Source organism: Lycorma delicatula, chromosome 1 (assembly GCF_047948215.1).
Source record: "Lycorma delicatula isolate Av1 chromosome 1, ASM4794821v1, whole genome shotgun sequence".
Classification (NCBI taxonomy): Eukaryota; Metazoa; Arthropoda; class Insecta; order Hemiptera; family Fulgoridae; genus Lycorma; species Lycorma delicatula.
The window spans coordinates 183,245,910-183,264,770 of NC_134455.1; the positions used below are offsets into that span (position 1 = coordinate 183,245,910).

Here is an 18,861-nt window from a genome sequence, read left to right on the forward strand (position 1 = left end):
TTAATTCTTATGGAACTAACCAGGAAAGAATAAATGTAGTGAAGAGGGCGAGTAGAGGAAGGGAATAAATTTTACTACATCACAAATAATTAGCTTCTTATCAAATAATATATCATCAAATCAAAAATTCCAAACTTATAAAAAAGTTACCTTGAGATTATTTATGAAAAAAGATAATGTAAAGTTTTGATAAGGTTACATGAAGTTTGATAAGAAGATAATCATTAGTTTTATTGGTTTTACCTATAAGATAACCATTAAAGTAAATCCTCCAAGAACATATTTCCAAAAATAAAACTATCTGCAAAGTCATCAAAAATACAATTATGAAACATAAAAATTACTTAGAGAATAAATGTGAGATCATAGGTCTAATAGAGTTTTTTCTGACATATATTTTTAATTATATGACTATAATTACACCAATTTCATGATGACTCTGAAGTCAGTGAATTATTTTACAATGAAGTATATACAGAGTGGTCGGGAAGCAACTTATCCCCTGAAGTTAGAACTAAAGATTTGTGATGAGTTATAGATAAAAAATGTGATATAATAATGAATTATTTTATTTACTCCACTTGATACATAGTATTAATTTTAATGGAATAATGGGTCTGTTCGCCCTCATGTTGCACGCATAATTCTATCGTAGCTACCTCCACTGTGACATCCGACGGATCATTTTTGGTGCTACGTTACGGATAGCGTCCCTCAGCGTCACGCAATTCTTCATTTGTGCTGTAGCGACGTGTGCCTTGACAATTCTCCATATGAATTGCCTAGTGTGGTGAGATCACGACTTCGTGATGGTCATGATAAAGGAGATGGTGACGCTAGAGTACCGCGGCCAATATAACGTCCTGGAAATTTTTCATTCAGAAACGCGCGGACCGATAGAGGAAAAATGTGCAGGTGCTCCATCCTGCTGCAACCATACTTGTTCCATGAGATACTTCTCTTGAAGCTGTGGTATTAACCATGCCTCCAACATTTTTAAATAAGTTTGTGCGTTCACTAGCCCATCAAAAATATAAGAACCAAACAAATGACGAGCTGACATTCAAGCTCATATTATAACGTGAGAGTCTTTCCAACTCTGTCGCGTAGTAAGAATTTTCTTTCGCAAAAAATAACACATTTCTGTAACGTGAACTGCGATAGATTGCACACTCGTCAGTAAAAAGCACCTTTCCACGGTGCACTGCAGAGAGGAATGTTTCAAATAAAGCCCGGCAGGATAAAGCGTGACGTTCCTTGTCTGCGTCTCAGTTCATTGATGAAATCAGACGAAATGGCCTAACTTTCAAGTCCGTTTTTTATATGGCCTCGCATTGGCATATGCCATCGCATCCGCGATATACAAAGTTCAGCTGACCGTTTACGAGGGGATTGTTCAATGGAAATTGCAACAGCAGCACATGTTTCTTATCGCGTTAACTTTCGTCCACTCCGTGGCCCATCTTTAACACTGCCTAATTCAAACGCACGTTTTTCCCTAGCCAACATTGCTGCTTTTCGTGGTGGCGGCTTATTAAAGCGTTGCCAAAACATATCAGTAATTAGCTTCATTTTTTCATTCGTATGTTGTCGTTCATGCACCCATACATTTATCACTAACCGCTCCTCGACGATGTAACTACCTGTGTCAGCCATTTTAGCACAACTGTCTTTTACTCAGTTTGTGCGAGACAAAAAAGTGTTGCAAACCGACTCCAACGAAAATACCGGATGTCCTAAACGTATATCCTAACTCATATTTTTCGTTAACTTTAGGGATACAGTGACTTATCGGCCATACTGAAGAATCAAATTTAAGTTTGAAATTAACTTGGAAACTAATACTTAAATCTAAAATTGGGTGTGTGAAACCACCCACTATTAGATAAGAATAACACCTAATATTTAAATAAATATGTTTTCTGTATTATTTCAAACTCAGAGTGTACCATATTATCAACAATAATTATGTTTTTATTAATCAGTATTGGTTGGATTATGAAACTTATCCTTTAATGTTATAAAAATAAGTCTTCCTTTTGCTTAAATTAGGATTCATTCACAAACATATGTTTATCATTTAATTATTGAATATTTTAAAGATTTTATACCAAGCTTTGGCTTAACATGGATGAGAATTAGTACAGTGTGTTCGAAAAGTAACCCACACACTTGTCATGCACTACTAACATAACAACTGGAAATAGTCCCCTGAATTTTCATACATCTGTGCAGGAATTTCTAATTGTTTTTGAAGACTCAGATCTGGAATATTCTTGGTGAAATCATGAGTAGCAGTTTGGAAGTTCCTGGAGGCTATCAGCCTTTCCTAATAAAAATTACATTCTGTGTAACAGCATAAGTTAAAATCTAGTGACTTAAATCCAGAAAAGGAGGTGCCACAAGCTCTTAGAAATGATTCAATATCCAAAAACCTTTTGCAGTAATTTCATGTACTACCTGATTGTATGCATGATCATATCATCTTGTTTAATATTAATTTGTTCTTGGTTAGTTCTCCCATGAACTGATGAATGATTTCACAATAACGAACTGCATTTATTGTTTCTGTGAAGAATATTGGGCTGAATATTCTTCTCCTGGATATTGCAATCCACACTCAATCTTCTGGTCATGTAGAAGAATTTCATATATGGTGTATGGGTTATTGGCTGATCACAAACTTGAGTTTTGCATATATATCCTGATAAATGTGACCATGGCTCATGATTATAGAAAGCATAGTACAAGATATCAGAATTGTCTAATAGAAACTATTAAAATCATTCTCAGTAATGAATTCATCTCCACAGTCTGTAGCCAATAACGTTTGAACTGTTTCACTGTATATGCGATGGGATTATGTTCTTATGAACTGCCTTGTGTACAGTTGCAACGACAATGTTTTTCTGTTGGGCCAGCTTTTGCATGAATTTGTTAAGATTACGTTGCATAGGAGCTGATATGTCTTGCAGTCTTCATTGAGTACTGATGATCTCCCACTTTACTCATAGTTCTTTATCAATCCCATTTCTCTTAATTTTTTGATTAGCCCTCTTGCACTATGTTGATTAGGAACCAGTGTACTTGGAAAACCGGTCTTTTACGATATGTGTGTACTCACCATGCTATGGAAGATTTATTCAGTGAGAAATGTTCACTGTTCTAAAGTTCATTCTGAATGCACAAGGAAAGGCACAATCTCAATCATTCAAAGGTGACAAACATACAATAAACAATAAAGAAACCAGATACACCTTCTTGTCTCAAGGTTATCAGTGTGACTAGCTCATGGAAGCACAAAGCAGGACTACCAATTTTGCAGAAAACATTACTTGCAGTGCACAAAATATAATCCCTCAACACATAATTATGTTTATATAGGTATATATTTAGTTATTTTTTGAATGCACTGTTTAACTGAGGGATGATTATTTTTGGCTGGAGGACTTCTTTAAAATTCTATTTTTATCTTAGAATCAAGATGGATAAGTGTGCAGTTTGAACTGTAGACATTTATTTAGTTTGTTAGTAAGGTGTATCAAAAATACTCATGAGATTGTGTTAGTAGTGGTTTTGTAAATATGATTTCTAAATGATATCTTGTCTTCTTTTTCGTTGCAGGGATTAGTTTGTCTAGACTTGTTGTGGTACCCATTGTTTCTTTTCTTCTCTTCTTTTACTTCTCTTCTTTCCACAGGTTGATGAGGTAAGGTAACTGCTGGTATCCTCTCTTGCACCATTGTACACAAGTGGTTGCACCACATTTGTCCATTTTATTACATTCTGTTGTATAAAGGTTGTACTAAAAACTATCTTTATATATCCTCATTCCTGATCCTGACCCTCCATGTACAACCATATATGCTACATAAAAATATAATTTTTGCTGCCTAAATTCTGCTATTTAGCTTTTTGGTGTATATTTATGATTTGCCATTGTATAATAAAGTAGGGACAGCTATCGTGTTCTAAAATTTAATACGTGTGTGTGGCTTTCCTGCTTTATTTTTCAGATGTCTGTGTATGTTCCCACATATTTGCTGAAATTTGCTAAATTTTTCAAATCTATCATTGAACTCATGTCACATAACTGCCCAGATATTTAAAATACTTTACTTACTTAATCACCATTCCCCTAATTACCTTTTTACATCTTAGACACTTCCCGTTAAAGGCTGTGGTTTTAGTTTTCATTGGTGATATCCTTAAATTATATTGCTTTCCCAACATAAACACCGCTTTCTGCAATTCATGTTCACTTGTCCGTTTAAAACAGAAATGATGTGTATCATCAGCATAAATCAAAGAGTTTATCCAAGTGTTTATACCAGAGTCAACCCACAATTTCCATGTATGCAACATATATTTTAAATAATGTTGGTGATGTACAGCAACCCTGTCGAACACCCTTATTTGTTGGGATGGTCTTAGAACTTTGGAAACAATTAGTTTTAGAAACAAAAGGCATAAATGCTATCTTGTAATTTAATTTTGTGTAGAAGGATATTTGATTCTTCTACTTTGATTTTACATCTCAAAATGCGTATGGGGTTATCAATTTAGGTGTGTTGTCTTGCATAGACTTTTTTTTAATTATTGTAGGTGCTTAGTGTAGATTTAAACCAGTTCAGTTTTTTTAATTTTATGTCTTTAAGTTTGTTGTTTAAGTCATCTGATAGTAATGGTGGTGTAGTACCAGGAGATATTTCTGTTGCAGTGACAAGAGATAAATTGCTCTGATCTTTAGATCTTCATGATGGTGCTATTGTTTTCATCTCTGGCTTTAACTGATATAATTACTGGTGTTTTTTTTTTCAAGGTGGGAAGGCATGTTTAGAATGTATTTAAAAGTCCATTAGATATGAATTGTGTCTTCATTTAGTATATCATTATTGTATGTTTCATAACATTTGAGTATGTTATGGTAATTACTTTTGAGCATATGTAGAATATCTATATATAGTTGCTATTGATATTGGAAAATTTATGATTTAATTATATTAGGTTCATTTTAATTTTTTTAGAATGTTTCTGTGTCTGGTAATTTTAATTTTGTTCTTAGGAATACTTTATGTAATTCATTGTTGTTTGTTGCATTCCATGTGCCCAATACAGAACATTTATTGGTTGGAGTAATTCACTTCATTTATGGCAGGGGTATAATGTATTTTTTATTTTTTTCATGTAGCTTATTTATATTTGAAATATTTTGTCAATCATTGTTTATTTATGTTAATTTGAGTGATCATTGTTTTTATTTTTATTTATTTTGTGCAGAAATGAGTTCATGAGTGTTAGATCCAATTGTTTTCGGTTTTTAGTATTTTATGGTCCAATTTCTTCCATTTGATCTGGTGGAGTGGTTGTATTGAGTAGCCTGAACATCATGCTTCTAAAAGGTAAGACCTACAAATTTATTTAAGACCTGACAGTTTGTGTTTTGTAATGAATAACTGCATCTATCATTATTGATATATGTTTGGAGTGTTTTAAGATTGTGCTTTTGTTGGTAGCTTTTTGTAATTGTTAGACGAAGAAGATTTATCTGGTTTTAGTGACTATATTCATCTGTAAAAGAAAAGTTATTATGTATAATTATAGATTAATTAAAAGTTATGGCTTATAGTAGTTTAAATTTAAAATAAATAATTTTGTGTTAATTGAAGAAGACTTGTAATATTTGAGGATATATGATCAGTTATGTATGTGTATGAAAAATTTGTTGGAATAAATTTTCTGAAATTTAAAGAAAGATTAAAAAATATTATTTTCTAACTTTTTAATGATTTTATTTTATAAAATTTTTCAGTTTTATACAGTTTAGTTATATTTTTATTCAAAATTTAGAAAAGCAAAAATTGCTTCTATTATAAAAACAATCTAAGCACGAAATATAAATGCAAGCAGTCTGCATCTTGATTAAAATCAGAAAAGGAATGAAGACAAGTTATGTACTGCTACTAAACATGAGGTATATAAATATCATTATGCTGTACAGTAATGTTATACTTAGCAATGATTTTAATAAAACTATATTTAAAAATCTTCATACTTTAAATAACCTTCAATTGTCTGAATAAATATAAAATGTTTTTTTATTTTATAAATCTTTCATTCCTGTTATCGGAGGAAGCTATATTGAGGATGACCTGAGAAGCAATTTCTACCAGATAAAAAATAATCATCACAAGCAGTCCAAGAGTAACAGATGAAAATAGTTAAAAAAAAAAAAATATATATATACATATATACTTTAAATCCATATATATATATATATATATATATATATATATATATATATATATATATATATATTACCATATATATATTTTTTGATCCATATATGTTATATTTTAAATCCATATATATATATATATATATATGGATCAAACTGCAAATCTCCTGGAAATCTTTTTTTTAAGTCGATTAAAAATGATAAACTTGCTTTAAAAGTTGATGGATATTGATGCTTTAGCAGGGCCAGCCCTAGGCGGTAGGCAAGGTACGACAGTAAAGTTTAGGAGTGGCAAAACCACCTGAATTAGAGCGCAAAAAAATAAACACAACCCACAAAAATACATTTTGATTACTTGAATCTAGAAAATAATATTATTTACTATTTTATTAGTACAATAATATTACTAGTACAATAATAATAATATTATTGTACTAGAAATATTATTATATTATTGTTTATTGTTTGTTGTTGTAATACTAGTTTTATTTATTGTTTTAAAAGTATATTTAAATTATCTGTGAAAATAGTTTGTTCTAGTTTTAGTTTGTAAGTTTCTTGTTCTTAGCTCATTAAAAATGTAAATTTTCTTTTTCAATAAATCAAATCTTCGTAAATCTATATCAGTATTATTGTCTTAATGTCTTAATTCAATTATATAACATTTTTCTGGTTATCATGGTTCTTTTGTAATTCTGTTTTTTTTTTAATTTTAAAGTTTTTTTGAAGCATGTGGGAGGATTTTTTGGGTTTGCCTATGTTGGCAAAGATGCTAGGGCTGGCCCTGTGTTTTAGTCAACATTTTTGAACTAATAATGCATTTTCTTTTCATTGAAGTTAATAATGGAGCTTCTTTTAAAAGTACCCATCGCTCAAAAGTTTTAGAATACATTATGTGTAATAGTAAAATTATATAGCATATATAATTAATCGTGGAAAGATCTTCAGGAAGTCAAATTTTTAGGTAATTTGAATTTGAGTAAGTAATAATTTTTAATATTTAAAATTTTTTTTTCATATATCATCATACTAATTTACAAATTAATATCTTTTTGTAAATTTCAAAGTTTTGTAAGCTTCTATTTAAGAATAATAATAAATAAAAATAAAAAACAGAAATTTATTCACTACACACAAGTCAAAGAAAACAGATTTTTAACTGTAGTTTAAAGAATCTTTTTAAGAATACAAAAATAAATTTAATCTAGACATATTATTATCCACAAAATTATTATTTTTTCCTAATAGTTACTAAATTAAAAGTTACTTCTTAGCATAAACTATTTTATTTGAATATGATGTAAATGGTTAACAGAAAAATGATAAAACATTGCTTATTAATTATTGTGCAAAATATGCTTTGAACATGCATGTCACAAAGGAAATCTATTTTGGTATTTTCTGTAAAATAGAATTTACTAATTATGAACTGATTACTTTTATTTAATAATTATAACTTAAATTAAAAATTATTCAGTCATATTTGTAAAGCATAGCTGAAAATAAAAATTTTATCTTTTTGTAAGAAAATACTTAATCAAAACAATTTGATTTAAAGGATAGAATAACATTCAGGTGTATGCAACATATACAACTGTATTGTAATAATCCAGCAAATTGTGGTTGTGAATTTAATATCTCTATAAATTTGTATTGTTTTAAAATTTAATAACAGAAGAAAAAACATTGACATTTTTTAATATATAAAATACAAACCTGTTTATCTTTAACCTTTTATCCTTATATAACTGCTTATCTTTAACTTTTGTGTGACTCTAATGAAGTATTATACAATAATTATCATATTCCAAATTCAGAAATATAATTTTACTGAATAATTAAAATGTAAAAATGTTAATAATAATACATTATACTTCATTATTTTGTTTCGGTACACAGAAATATCCTAGCAAGTAATATAAATCAATACCCCGAGTGTACTTCCAATGTGATCCGTATTGAAGAATATCAGTAGTGTTTGATTATAAATAAAAGTAACAAACAATATTTATCACATTATAGATAAACAATATAAATTTAAACTAAATAAACATGTTATTACTGGTATAAAGAAACAAGTTTATTTTTGTGTATTAATATTTCTGTGAATGTTTACATTACATAGTAAAACCTTTTGTTGATTAAATATTTTTTGTTTTTATTTTATTTTTTTAATACATATATATATATATTTTTTTTTGAAACTGTTTTAATTCTGTAATAAAACGTAAATAATATTTTTAATTAATTTAATTAATAATAAATCTATATACTATTACATGGAAATCTCTAAGATCAAAGGTACAAACATCATAACCAAGTAGGAACTATAAATAAACCATGATTATGAAAATAGACCAAAATTCTAGTTAAGAAAACTTACTTTTCTTAACTATAAACATTTTTTTAGTAGAATGTTTTCTCAAAGGAAATTATGAAAGACAAAGAGTGTCAAACATGTGGCCCCCAAGCCAGTGTATGGTAGCCCTTGTTAAAAATAGTAATATTAATCTAATGTTATTATGGCAAAGACTATTGTACCTAAATGCATTTTATCTGAAATGTGGCCTGCTCAAAATAAGTAAAAATGGCCCCTTATCCAATTTGTATTTAAAACCCTTGTGATAGACTAGTTTAACTAAATATATTTAAAAAAAAATAATAAAAACAGGTTGAAACTTTCAATAAAAAAAGTAGAAAATTAATGCTTTATGTTTTATCTTTTCTTTCTTCTAAACACAAATAAATTTTTTTTCTCATAATAACAAATAATACTATATTTTAACAGTAGTTTAATCTTTTTAAGAATACTTCTGAAAGACCTTTAACTCAAAAATAGATTTAATCTAGGCATATTATTATCTACAATATATATATATATTATATATATACAATATATATACAATATATATATATATTATATTATATTTATGTATTTTCTGTTTTATACAAAACAGAAAAGATTTTATATATAGACGCGCTGACGTAATAGGAAAGCGTGTTGAATAGCCGTCTCCAATGATACTAAATGGTCAATGGGAGGATCATCTTTGTCGGAAACCACACTGTTCTGAAGACAAAAGGCCATGTCTCTCCAAGTACCATGCAAGTCTGTGGTTCACCATTCTCGCCATCACTTTGCATAAGAAGCTAGTCAAGAAGGTAGGGCGGGCGGTAGGTTGAGAGGCTTGCTTTATCATTACCAGATTTAAGAAGCGGTACGAAACGGCTTCAGACCAGACGGATGGGAAGACTTGCGCAGAGAACAAACCATTATAAATACTCAATGAGCGTTGTAACGCCGAATGAGGAAGATGTGACAGCATATAGACGAATGTTGTCAAGTCCACGGGAGGTGTCACGTGAGTTTTTAAGTCTGTGTGACAACTCAGTGAAAGAGATTTATAAATAAACGAAATTGTAATCTAGGAAAAAGGTGAACATTTTTGGCTAATTTTTTTTTCAAGTAATTACACTTAAGTCTATTAAAAAATTAAGAATTTCACATCTTAAATGCAATAGGTAAATTGTGAAATGGATTTAAATTACTTTAAAAAAAAAATTAATTAAAAATTTGAGGAGGAGGATGAATATTAGGTGAATTTTTTTGGCAATTTATGATATTGATAAAAAGAACTTCAACTTTTATAAGAAAAACCTTTTGCTAAAGTAGCTAGTAAAGATTTGAAAGTTTATTTTCGCCAAAACACCCTCATCCCTTTTTCCAATTTTTGCAAAATTATTGTAGTACATTCCTTCCGCCCAAAGTTAGTACCTGTCTACAAGATTGAAGAAAATTGGTCAACAGGATCCAGAGTTATAAAACCAAATACAAATAATTTTTTTTTTTTAAAATAAATAACCAATAAAACACATTGGTAATAAAAAAAAAAAAAGAAACTTATTTCCCTCGGTATCATTTATGATATATTTGGAGGAGTTATTTACCTGTTATTTTAAATTATATTTTAATTTTTGTATTTTTTAGGAGATAAATTCGTTAGGAGATATGTAGCAACTATAAACAATGACTTCTTCCAGTTCCACATACACAAAACCCCCGCCCACACCGCTGTTAACGACAGGGACTCGGGGCACTCCGCCTACCACGCTGTTGCAATGGATATCAGAAATCCAATTATTGCGAATCTTCCTGGGGTTTGACTCACTGATGAGCACTATATCCACCTCTTTGTCTCCCGCCACCTTTAGCATCATGTCGTGTGCGGGACACTTCTGTTAACATTAATTTGGAGGAATTTCATATTTAATTCCTTCCTTCCATATTCTTCCCAATAGCAAATGGACACAACTTGCCGCTGGTCCTGAGCCCTTCTCCTCCGCAGGCCAGACACTTACTAGGTTCCCTGCAATTCTTGGCCAGGTGCCCATCCATCCCGCAGTTGAAACATAAGCTCTTGCGGTTTGGGCCTTTGCACTAGGCGGCCACATGCCCACATCCCCAACATTTGAAGCATTTCAATTCCTCTTTCCATTCTTGTACTCTGCAGTGTATCCAGCCGATCTTGATTCTCTTCCATCTACAGAGGTTCCCTGCCACTGCCTCCTCCAGTTTTACTTCGACATTCCAGGTATCCCCGTATGCAACCCACCGGGTTGGCCTAGTGGTGAACGCGTCTTCCCAAATCAGCTGATTTGGAAGTCGAGAGTTCCAGCATTCAAATCCTAGTAAAGCCAGTTATTTTTACACGGATTTGACTACTAGATACCAGTGTTCTGTGGTGGTTGGGTTTCAATTAACCACACATCTCAGGAATGGTCAAACTGAGAATGTACAAGACTACACTTCATTTATACTCATACATATCATCCTCATTCATCCTCTGAAGTATTATCTAAACGGTAGTTACCGGAGGCTAAACAGGAAGGTATCTCCGTATGCGGATCTCCTCGCTATAATAACCGGCGAACACTTGACTTTGTTGGCCGCTATTATTCCCTCAATGATCTCCTTGTGGTCTGTGTCACAGATATCCCTAATCCTGATGGTGGCTAGTTTGGAGACTTTTACCTTGGTAGAAACCTTCTCCACCTACCTTCTCCTACCTACCTTCTCCTGTATCCTTGCTTTCACTTCACCTGAGGCCTCCTTCTTTTCCTTGACATTTATTTCTAGCACATCTCTTGGCCCTTTTCTCATTGAGAGAACCTCAACACCCTCCATGATTGCCGTTTCGATTTTTATCTGTGGCGTATCCCCTACCCTTCGAAGAAACTACCACAGTCTCCACACGGTGTACAGATTCCTTGCCTTTAGGTGGCTGGGCACTCCCTACATTACTGCCGGTGTACAAAGCAAACTGCGTGTTAACCGCGCCTCCCTTCTCTTTCATGCCATTTCCTTAGCGGAATCAGTACCTTGTTTCCGATGATGACATTACTATCAGGGAGTGTGCCCCACCAATTGCGTTCTTGCGTTCTCCAGACCGTTCATTAAAAGTTCCATGACCTCCTCATCACCACCATCAGTATCTACCACAAGTACACAATTTCGGGACTGTGAGCACTCGGTTTCGTCATCCACGACAACCAAGGACCTTAATATGTAAACTTTGCCTTTCTTAAGCTTCCCCGCCATAATCATGTTATTCAGAGGTGGCATAACACGATTAGGGAAGGTTTTCTCCCTACAGCGGGCAAGATCTACCACGGTGACTATGTCTGCCCCATCACACGCTGGCAGACCTGTCTTTACAGTTGTTCTTGTTAAAATATCTTTCCTCCATTTCTTTAGAAGAAGTCTTTTCAGATCCTGCCTAATAAGATCTTTAACAAGATCTTCCTCGACCTCACTCCGCACCTTGTCTTCAAGCCCTTTGGTTTGCGTGGCAACCTCCTTGCTCCCGTAAACTGAAACTTGGGCGGCCATGACAATATCTTTAATATGAGTCCCAAGCATATTAACATTAAGTTGAAGCTTAGCGGCTACATCCTTGATTTCTCACTTGGTAGTAATCCTCACGAGAGATGTTAACTTTTAACTTCATCTTCAACCGCCCTAAATACTTTCCACACATCTGAATCCAGATTGTAAACTCTCAGTTCTTCAGGAATCCCCTCTGGGCGACCCCTTGTCAGGTTTGCCGCGGAGTGCGCTCCTGTAGGAGACACCTCCTTCTCAACGACCCTCGTAGTACCACTCTTTTCGACAACGAATGCTTCTCCCTCCTTAAGTGGAAACGCCGACACTGCACCCTCACTGAAAACTTGGGAGGGCTCTTTCTGGTCTGATCCGGTAATCCTTCTGCTCTTCGACCAGAAGGATTACCGGATCGGAAAAATAACTTATAAAAAACGTTATGGAGCGGATAATGAAATTATTACATTTGAACAAGTAGAAAGTTGGGTGGGATACTGGTTCTACATGCCAGGAAGGTGTAAATACTGCCGGAGACCAGTGGACAGAGTTAGTAGTTTTACAAGCCCAAATTATTTGCGTTGTGCGATAACAGTAAGTGTTGGTAATAACGACTTAAGGGTGCGTCAATAGTATACCATTTAGGACAGTGGTTGAAAACAAGAAGCTGTTCGATGAGTTATTTGTGAACAGGAGTGAAAGTGACATATTCTATTCGTTCAAAACTATAGGATACGTCTTTTGTAAACTGTAAAAGTGAATAATACTTGCAGAAAGTGGATTGTAGCTTTTCTTTTGTTATCTTACTGTTAATGGAATATTGGTTTCTGTCAGTCATTATAACATTTTTTGTAAATATTGTTGTATTTTGGTATTTATAATTTAATTATGATTAAATCAGTTTTTTCTTTTTATTTGAATTACTATTTTTTATGTTACATATATATATTTATTATTATTGTTATTTTTTTATATATTTTTAGAATAATAAAGTGTATTTATAAGAAATATTTATGTATGTAAATCTATCAATATCCTCGTCGAACCGCGAACTCACAACATCATAAACAGGACAATATAAGTTACCTGACTGACTAATTCATTAACGTTAAGCTCAAACCTCTTAACCTAGGTAGATGAATTTTGAAGAGTACATTGTTTTTATGACTTGGCATCTACTAATAAGTAGTTTTTGGCAACAAATTATGTTATTTTTGTCAAAAAACAATTACATTATGTTAAATAATAAGAATTATTTCTACATTACACTCCTTTAAAATCTTTTCATGTTGACGATTTGTCGCCTTTCTGGATCATTCTCTACATATTAATTTTCACTTGTTACGTACTTATATTTTTTCATTGGTTTAAATGTGTCAGGATTATCTAAACAATTGTTACTTGTAGTTAATAAATATAATTTATCTAAACTTTTATTAGCACCTTCATTTCAATCATTAAATTTATGCTTCCCAAATACCTCGGCCTTCCTGCCTCTTCGCAACTTCCACATGGCCGCCCGAACTTTCACCACTAAATCGATTGGGAGAGGCTTTTCTAATATGGTGATAGCCTCGTAGGAGGTTGTTTTAAAAATACTATTAGCATACTATTAATGCTCTGCGCTGGGCACTCCTTAAATTCTGAATAAGTGCTCGATCTCTGTCCAACCTATGCGCCCAAACAGATGCAGCATAGGAGGCCATACTTTCAGACACCTCGATACACCATGTACAAATGACGGCCCGACAGCCTGTAATCCTTCCGAGCAATCCTTCTAAGCTTGTGCATCACAGAGACGGCGCCCACCGTTACTTGCCTAATGTGTTTGTTAAACAGCTCATCAAACAAAACACCTAGGTACTTATGAACTCTAACTCAGCTGATCACACAGCCTTTATACTTAATGTGGGGGTTACCACGCACGATAATTTGTCTGCACCCTTGAGAATCATAAACTTCGTCTTGGGCACAGAAATCTTTAAATTGTAAATGTCCATCCAGCCCTCCGCGGTCGGCAAAGCCGCCTTCGCCCGGTCTTCTAGCTGCGATCGTGAATTACCACGAACTAAAAGGAAACAGTGATCGGCGAAAGCCTGGGCCGTGACCCCTTCTGAGAATGTCAGTCCCAGAAATCCGTCAAATACCAGGCTCCACAGCAGGGGACCGAGAATGGAACCCTGCGGGCTTCCCCTGGTGACGGACTTTTCCACAGCCAGGTGCGCATCTCTAACAGAGCCGGACGGTTAGACAAATAGTCACGAACTCCGGCCTTCAGGGCTACGGGAACATTGCGGCGTTCCAACTCATACAGAACTCCAACACAAGGAAGGAAATGTGCTTCTATGTCAATAAAAATTGCCAAAACATATTTACCGTCGGAGTTTCCACCTCGGCAAGAGCATTTAAGATGCAATCCTCAGTGTCACGCCTTTCATGAAGCTATACTGGCCTCGATTTAGAAGCAAGTTCATATCGATGCTTTCCCAGAACCGTTCCACAACCAAAAAAAAAAAAAAAAAACAAAAGATGTATCCCGACACCAATACAACATCGAGCGTACCCCTCGTGACTCGCACGACGATGAATAGCTATCAGAAAACTGAGGGATCCAGAAGACACCCAACGAGACCGAGCCGACCACGATCGCAGAGAGCGGCCGTTTCCCATGGGAATGAGTAACGTCAACCCCGTGGAAGCCGACCACCCTATGCCACACCCTAGTTGCCTTTCAAAGAACTTGCCGATTACCGGCAAGAGGCTGATGGGTCGATAACTGCTGACCTCACTCGGATCCTTTCCTGATTTTAAGAGCACCCTCACCAAAGCCACCTTCCAATAAGTCGGAAAGCAACCTCAGCTTAGGCACCCCGAGAACAGTCTGCCAAACGGCTCTCTTATGACAGGCAGCAAATGATAGAAAATATTCGGGTCAAGTTGGTCTATCCCCGGTGCCTTTCTCAGTGCCATTCGAGAAACCACTCTGTCTATATTTACGGGTTCCACAGCCAATACGCTAGGGAAAGGTGTCTCACCCACCCTAACGCCGACTTCTGCTTCACCCTCCGGAGCATCTGGAAACAGAGTGCGCTTTAACACAGATGTTAAAGTGTGTTCACGACCACCAAACCCGCATCGAACACTGGATAGCGCAGAGCATTAATAGTATGCATTGGTATTTTTAAAACAACCTCCTACGAGGCTACCACCATATTGGGAAAGCCTCTCCCAATCGATTTAGTGGTGAAAGTTCGGGCGGCCATGTGGAAGTTACAAAGAGGCAGGAAGGCCGAGGTATTTGGGAAGCGGTTTCGAGCCGGGCTTGTACCGGAGTGGAACGGTGATCACAATGCACCGATTCTAAATTTCTTTCAGTTGCCCATCTTCCGCCTGAGGAGGAGGCTTTACAGCCTCGCGATGGATGCATAGCAGCAAGAATGGCACACTACGATTAAGGGAAGGTCCTTGTATAGATTTATACAGGATTGTGGGGATGGTATGCCTCACCTTTGTTTTTAAGGGAAACGGGTGCCCAGGTGCTCTCCAACCACGCGTACTTGAACCAATATTTGTTTCGGTTCCGCCTGGCAGCTGATGAGCTGTGAGTCTGCGGGTAGGTCCAGACGAACGAACATATGATGTTCAACTGCCCAGCTTCTGGTCCCCAGAAGTCAGGCCACCCTGGAACTTAGTCAAGGGGAAAATTCGCCATTCATAAGCGGCGAGTCAATTTGGCGTAAGCCGCATTTTCGGACCCTGTGGGTGTTCTTTCATGCCATTGGTTTGTCCAACCGGCATCAGTAGTTTATTTAAGGGAAAGACTACTACCTCGCTGCTGTGGGAAGCTACCCGAGAGATGGCTGGCCATCAGCCAATTAAAGCTCCAAGCGCTTTAATGCCAGGTACTTGCTGGCACTCAGCGACCTAGGCGTGGCGTGGCAAATTGCTGTCTTGACGACATAAATTTAATTTATTGAATGTCATATATATTTTTGTAGTTGACGGGGTGCGGCCATCCATTTTAAAATATATGACAAGTGAAGGGTAGGACACGAAGGAAGTGGTGTGTGGCACCATGCTTAGTTCGCTCACGCAATTTGGTTAGCTCTAGGAGCTCGTTAGGACACTGGTCGCTAAACTGATTCAAGGTTCAGTAGCCGTTTTGGCACAGACATTCGGACTTATGCTTTAGAGCGACCGAATGGGGTGGTGGCAGGAGAAATGCCATGCAAATCGAATCGAATATGGCTTCACTTAATTGTGAAAAAACCTCAGCTAAATATTTAAAGCCGTCTCCATTTTTATCTAATGCTTTTACAAAATTCTTCATCAGGCCTAGTTTTATGTGTAGAGTTGGTAAAATAATACGATCTGCTTCGACAAGGGGAATATTGACAATATTTTCCTTTCCTGGGGTAAACTGATTTCTTTTTGGCCAGTCTTTAACTGCGTATTGTTAATCTGTAGCCTGACTATCCCGCAAACACAAGAAACACTTATACAGTAGATTCCAGATAATCGGACCACTTCGGGAACGGGAATAAATGGCCTTATTAAACGGCTGGCCCTATTAAGCGATATTAACGAAAAATGTGGAGCTATGCACGAATACGGTATACGGGTGTATTCTAATTATTAAACTCGAATTAGCGATTTACTATTCTGAATTTTATTTCTAATATTTGGATTCCATGAACAATATTATAAATTACAATATAATAAAAATTGAAATACTGTTCCGAACAATACGTGTCTAATAAAGTACAATACGTTATTTACTATCCTTTTACATTACATAGCTACATATAAAAACAGGCCTATCACATTTAAAAAAAACTACTGTTTTGGTACAATGCATTACTGAGCAGTTACATTACATAATTAAAAAAAGGGTAAATTATAAGTAAAGATGTAGTTTACGTAATTAAAAAAAAAACAAAACAAAATAAATAAAACAAAACGATTGATAAACAAAATACGGTAATGATTGCTATTTATTATCAGTAAAATAAATAAAATACTTTAGTGTCTGTACTTGTTTAAACTTTTAAAAAAATTCTTTTATTTTGCTTTGTCGTCTCCCTTTTAATACTTGGCGTTCTACAAATTTCGCACAGACTCATCTTATGTAGATACACGTTTGACATCGGGTTCGTCTTCATCTTCTTCAATCTCGTCCAGTTGTTGATTACCAGTAATGTTTTTAATTATTTCTTCATCACCGGTTTCATTCACATCATAGCATTGTATTTTTTCGTCTGTATTTGAAAACTCTTCAAAACTTTGAATCTAGTGCTGCAAAAAAACGTAATCATTGTCATCAGCATTGATTGTTTCAGTTTCATCGTCGGCATTGACTTTTAAATCACTTTTGGGCAAATCAGTTTCTGATAGTACTACTTCTCACTTCATCACAACTATCGGCTAAGAACTGAATTGTCTGCGACAAATTTACACGTGCACTAACATGTTTAGTCGTAGCCGAGGAAGTCAACGCATTTCTTTCAATTTCTTGTAAAATGTAACTTATTAGTTTACTAAGGTAAATACATTTTTAATTATTTCCATGTTAAGCGGCTGAATTAAACTCGAATTTGGTGGCAGAAACTCAATTTGAATGTTTCGTAAATCTACATTAGATGGGCAGCACAGTTATCAATAAAGAGGCAAATCTTTCTCGATTTTTTTCTGTAACTCTTTGCCCCAAGCACTCAACCAATCACGAAAAATTAGACTCGTCATCCGTGCTTTTTTATTAAAATAGTAGTGCAGAGATAAACTATCTATTCTAACCCGCTTAAAACATCGTGGTTTACCTGCTTTACCAATAACAAGAAATTCTAATTTGTCACTACCTAGGCTTACCATATTTTTTTTTGGGTCCAACCCAGGGCGTATTTTTGAAATAAAAGTCTTAACGGTTTACTGAAACATTAAACTTTATTCATTAATTTGTATTTTTCACTAGACATGACTTTTCAGAAATGGTTTGTTTGTTTTATGTTAGATCCCTTGCGATATGGAGGACCATAAAACCGTTGTGGTAGGTTTTAGAGCGAGTATGAACTGTAGATGCATAGGTGATGAATTGAAACAACGTCTTGTTGCTTATTGAATTGTTATTTAATATCTTATCGTCTTGACATTTCGATAACATATAATTAAACATCTAACATATAACGTAACTTAATAACATTTGAGTATACAAAGAAAATAAATGTTCATCAGAACGTTAGTATGCGTGTCTATAATGACTGAATGTGCAAAACGACCGCTCTGGGTCATATTCTGGCGCCGAATGAATACAAGTCACTGCATCATCACTCCTTGCGGTATTATGACGTAGGATAAGGTATGACCATAGCTTGCCGAGAGCTGTAGCCCTCGCTAGGTAGCAGCACCCGGTGACAAAAGTGGAACGTAACATTTTAATTACATGAAAAAATTCACAACAAGAAAGTTCTGAATTAATTTTAACATTTAGTAGATGTTTAACAGTAGATACTGAAAGTCTACCCCTTTCTGCAGACCAAATGTTTCCTGTAATTGAAAAAACTCTCAACTGGAGGAGATGTCCCATATTGCGAACTCAACCACTTTAGAAATACTGCAGCATGAAATGTGAGTCTTTTTGAACACTTTAAAATTGCTTTCCACTTTTCTTCAATAGTATCTGATACTTTTCAGAACTTGAACCACAACCTACCCATTGGTTTTGAATTACCTGGTTCAACAATGTATGTTC

General features: G+C 34.7%; 1 protein-coding gene across 1 annotated transcript in view; it reads right to left on the reverse strand.

Annotated features, from left to right (window-relative positions):
• The window catches only part of LOC142326061 (uncharacterized), a 30,327-nt gene extending 22,130 nt beyond the window's left edge, over positions 1-8,197 (reverse strand). Inside the window, exon 1 of the mRNA XM_075368196.1 lies at positions 7,955-8,197. The gene's annotated coding sequence lies outside the window, so the exon portion shown is untranslated. The remainder of the gene's footprint in view (positions 1-7,954) is intronic.
• Between the last annotated feature and the right edge of the window lie 10,664 nt (positions 8,198-18,861).